Source organism: Ctenocephalides felis, unplaced genomic scaffold (genome assembly GCF_003426905.1).
Source record: "Ctenocephalides felis isolate EL2017-DRISC unplaced genomic scaffold, ASM342690v1 CF-g0.4_SCAFFOLD_01604, whole genome shotgun sequence".
NCBI lineage: Eukaryota > Metazoa > Arthropoda > Insecta > Siphonaptera > Pulicidae > Ctenocephalides > Ctenocephalides felis.
The window spans coordinates 11,563,622-11,569,230 of record NW_020537758.1 but is presented as its reverse complement, the minus strand read 5'-3'; positions in this window follow the sequence as shown (position 1 = coordinate 11,569,230).

Genomic DNA, 5,609 nt, shown 5'->3' with positions numbered 1-5,609 from the left:
TTGTAATTAAACACTCTCTATTTTCTAATACAATTTAAATGAATTGTTTCAATTTTTTAAAAATCTGAACATAATATTTATATAATTATAGTTCTAGTAAAAAAAAAATCAAAATTTGCATCAAGTCTTGAGCCTTTACACTGGCAAGATGTTAAAAATAAGAAAATAATAAATAAAAATGTAAAAAAAATTAGAAATAGTAATTTTTACAAGGGGTAGATTAAAACTACCTCTTCTAGGTAGATCCAAATCTAATGATAATTTTTTTTAACGAAGTTTGTGATCTTTGTAGGAAATGTGCCTACAAAATTAATAATTTCAAACATGAGTTGTATTTATTTTATTTGAAATAAATTTATACAGAGAAATAATAAGAAGTCAATTCTAGGATAAAATAGAACGTTATGGTAATGCTATGTTAAGGGTCTATATTCTTATGAGTTTTACACATAAACCAGATAACACATTTTTGAAGAAATTTTCAAAAAATTTCAAAATTTTCAAAAAGTCTAAATTTCTAAAAAATTTTAAACTTTTCAAAATTTTACATAAATTCACAATTTTCAAAAAAAATCTTAATATTTTTTTTCTATTTTTTTAGTTTCCAAAATTTTAAATTAAGCTAGATACGAAATGTTGCAGCAATTTGCTTCAAGGCACGATGCCATGTACTACTATTTCAATAATAAACTTCTGAACTTAAATTAGTGTTTTTTCCCCCTGTCAGACCAAAAGACGACCATAGAGACGGTGTATATGATTATATGACAGCATGTATCTATAAATCTGCGCCTATATGAAGAAACATTATCGCATTGCAAAGCAAAAGCAACGGTCGTATATCAGCGATCGACTGAAAGTATTCCAACAAAATGATCGTACCTCGCACAATTGTATTATTATAAATATTCTACTTGTGGGAGACCAGGGGAAAACGACACACTTGCAAATGAGACGAAATTTCCAAGGTCTACGACACCCAGCTTACCCAATTTTAATACACTTCTGTTTTTCTCCATGATTCATTATAGGTATACTAATAATAATATTCGTCATCAATCAACGGCAATAATGGCATTGAAGGAATATAAACAATTTGATTTTAAATATAATTCTTTGATTAGATTTTCTTTGTATTACTAACATTTCTACGAATTTGTGTCAACAATTTTGATTTGTTATAGTTCAACACAACAAATATGATTTTATTTACAATTCCTTAAATAAATTTTCAATGAATCACTTAGATTTCTATGAATTTGTTTGTTACAGATTTGAGGTATCATTTTCGCCTTAATCGAAATAAGTATTTGAAAATCTGATCGAAAAAATTAAAATAAAGAAAAAATAAATTGGCTTTAAATTATAACAGACCAAGTGTTGATATATGTAGAATTTAAAGAAAATGACTTAAAATGAATATTTTTTATATTTTACAAATTTTATTAACTGTTTCCTTAATTTAATTGACGGAATTTTTTTTTGTCCACGATTTTTTGTCAATTTTATTATTTTTATTTATTTGATGATTTGATGATTTGATTTATCATCAGGTAACTGCAAAAATATATTTAATCAACACACAAATAATATTTTAATTATAATTTTTTAATTAGTCCTTCATAGACTTAGAGTGAAATCGTGTTATTTTTTACGCGTTTTCATTATAAAACTATCAAGTATTTCAGAATTTTCACAATCTTAATTCAATGCCTAAATTTTTTATGATACTTGCTAATACACTTTAGTACATTTTTTTAACTACTTTTAAATTTTGTCAACAAACATTAAAACACTTTGTTTCGAAAAAGGGTTCTCAAATTGGACCATTTTAAAAAATTTAAATTCATAGTTAAAACAAAAAGTCTTAATTTTTAAAAAACTTGAAGCAAATGTTTCATTATTTTTGACTGTGGTTCCTGAAAATGTTATTTACAATTTTGGATTCAAACTTTAAATGAACAACAATAATAAAATTAAGCACAATAACCAAAACATGATCACAATTTCACCAAAGCTCTAGGTTGCACTTAAAAGCTCATAAGTTCCAAACAATATGAGATAAATTTTTCAATTTTTTTCAGGCAGTTACTATCAATACTATCATATTACAGTTTTGGCTTTACGTTGAGTTCTGGGACATCAATTTTCTAAAAATTGGCGAAAAATGTGCGAATCAGTTCTAACCAGAATTCGTGTAAATTTTAGGCAATTTTAATAATATATGAAATAATAATTAATATTTTTTGCTAATTTCTGATACAATTCAATTCAATATTTCAAGTTAAGAATCTGAAGAATAACACATTTTTGCAATTATAATTTAGCCTTGCTGTAAAAAAATTGATCATAATGTGCTAAAAGTCTGTTTTTTTGAACATTGTTAAGAAGGATTCATTGTGTAATAGCAACTAATTAGCTACAAGTCTATTTTGTGTGAATTTGGCTAAAAAATGCTATTTAAATCAGGTCATTTCTATGTCCTGCAAAAAACGCCTAAAATTAATTTGATATTATGTTAATGTGTAGCTTTTGTTTAAATTCTTGATAATCTGGAGAATAGTACGTTTTAAAATTAAAATGTATTTTCAATTTAATTAAAGAGCAAAAATGAGGCCCAGAAAGTTTTATTTCAACACTTCTATGTTTTCTAGTAAAAATTGCCAAACCCGAAAATAAGCCTAATCAAAAGTACTAATTTTTTTGGGGCAGTTTTTGATTGAATTTTTAATACGCAGTTTTGATTATATTTTTGACAATCCGAAGAATAAGTCATTTTTGTCATTATAACAGTGGTGAAAAAAAACTCAATTGTGTTCATAGAAACTAATTAGCTGCATGCCAATTTTTTAGCAGAAGTGGGATGCGAATCAGTACTGACCAAGTCTAGATTTATTTTAACATGATCTTAATATTTTTTGTCAATCTATAAATAAAACATTTTTGTCGTTATAGCAATGATGAAAAAAACAATTATGTTAAGAAAAAAAATCTAATTATCTGCATGCTAATATTTTGGCACAAGTGGGATGCAAGCCTGCATTTATTTTTACGAGATCCTAATAATTTCTGGCAATCTATCTAATTATAGCATTGGTAAAAAAGATTCAATTGTGGTTAAAAAAATTTTAGTCATTATTAGCTGCGTGCCAATTTTTTAGCAGATGTGGTAATTTTTTAGCAAATCAGTGCTGACCAAGTCCAGGTTGATTTTTACGAGATCTTGATGATTTTTCAACCATAACAATCAACCATTCTCCTCTATTCCCTAATACAAACGCAGACTAATTGCCTATTAAGCCATTTCTCATTCAACGGGCGGTCCGCTTACAAAAACGAGATATGTATGTAGTTCCTCGTCGTTCGTCGATCGTTTTGAAAATGTTTTTTTGTTTCTCGTGTATCGTCTCACAAGCGTATTTTATTGTGCCGCTTCAAATTAATATTGTATTATTCTTATAACACAATGAATGCTGGAATCGAACAGATAAAGACTTACATTATACGCTGTACGTGTTAAAATACGTTTCAGTGTTTTAGTAAAGGTCATCATCAGGAGATGGATGCTGGATGCATTCAGAAGAAGAATCAAAGGCAAGTCGAGACGGCCAAGGCATCAATTTCTGTGATGAATTAACGAAAGGAATTATTAAAGAAGCCATTTGTTAAGTTTTATGAAGTATTCTATCAACGGGGTACCCTAGATAATAGACACAAATTTTAATGCTTAATGTTATGACACTAATTATATCCTAGTCACAACTCACAATCCAACCGTAGCATTTTAGCAACCTTATAATTGTTCTTATGTCAAAATTTACAACTTTGTTAAAAAAAGATATAATCACTTACTCATTTATATTCAAACAAGTTGTATAATGTCACCACAAACTGCGTACCCGTTTTTGATGTTAAAAATCTTGTTTATTTTAATTTTTCTGATATCTGTGCCTATTCCTTTATGGAACATCGAAAGATTTCTACATAGATCTAGTAAAATAATCTCATATAAAAAAATTCAAGAAAGTTCTTATTATTAATCAAATTGCAAAGGTGATGATTAAAAATTGTACTCTATTTCTTTTTAATTTAATTATATGAAAGTTTATAACCAGAAATTGTATAATATTTGACAGATTTAGTGAAAATTCGAAAAAACTAGAAAAATTACATCAAATTTAATTAAATATCAAATTTCATTCTATAAAAAAAAAATTAATAAACATTTATTAGTAAATCAATAAATGACAAATTTCGTTCAATAAAAAATGAATTAATAAACATTTATTAGTAAATATTAAAATAAAATGTGGCACAATACAAATAACGATCTTATATTTCTTAGACTATGAGCTTAAAAGCTCAACTCTGATATCAAAATGTGCATCTTTGGTGTAAAATTATATGATTACTTGGACTTACTTACAGACTAAAAATATTATAAAAAATCACAAATTCAATACAAAAATTATATTGAAATTTCAAATTTTTAAGCTAATACTTTAATAATCAAATATATCAAATATTTAACATTTTCTTGTTGTTAATCGCATTTAAAATATGATGGATAAAAATTGAATACTGCTATTTTTAGATTTTTTAAGATTGTGAGTTAATCCATATATTTATCTATTTATCCACAGTATAGTAAAAAAATCACAGATTATATAATAATTTGACAGATTTTAGAAGAGATATATAGTTAAGATCATTAGTAGTACTAAAAACTGCATTCAAATTTGATTAAATATTTATTTTTTAATTAAAATAAACGATAATAAAAATGTTGATAAATGCATAATTAGAAACAATATGCAGGGTGTCCCAGAACTCAACGGTCAAAACGAGGTTATAGAGTAGATTGTAACTCTCATAGAAAAAAATATTTCATGCAGTTTGAAAATTAAGAGCTTTCAAGTTCTACCTAGAGCTTTCGTCAAACTGTTATCATTTTTTGGTTATTGTGGTTAATTTTTAATTAATATTGCACATTTAAACTTTAGATCTGTAACCGTGAATAATATTTCTAGGACCGAAGTTGAAAATAATGACATAATTGTTCCAAGTTTTCAAGAACTAAGACTGTAAACTATGAATTTAAAATTTTCAAAATTGGTCTACTTTGAGTGGCTCTCTTTTAAAAAAAATTTACTATAGTATGTTGGCACCATAGTATAACAGTTTGCTCATTTAATAATAATTCTAAAATGGTAAAATATTTGACAGTTTTGTACAAAAAATTTCGAAAAAATATATAATACCGAAAAACACGTTTTTTCCAGGTGCCAGTGCATTTTAATTACAATCAGTTTAAATATTTTGTACTAATAACCGAAAATTGGTTACAGTTTGGACGAAACTCTACTAGCTCAATACTTAAAAACTCATAATTTTCAGACCACACCGGATAATTTTTCCTAATTTTTTTCATGGTAGTTACGATCTCTACTATCACCCCGTTTAGGCTTGACGTTGAGTTCTGGGATACCCTGTTCAAATTACCACAGACAATTTAAAAAATCAATCGAACTTTAAATGAAATTATTCAGTGAAAATGTGTATTAATATCCCTTACTTTCCAATAATTTCGATTACCATTCGGCAAATTC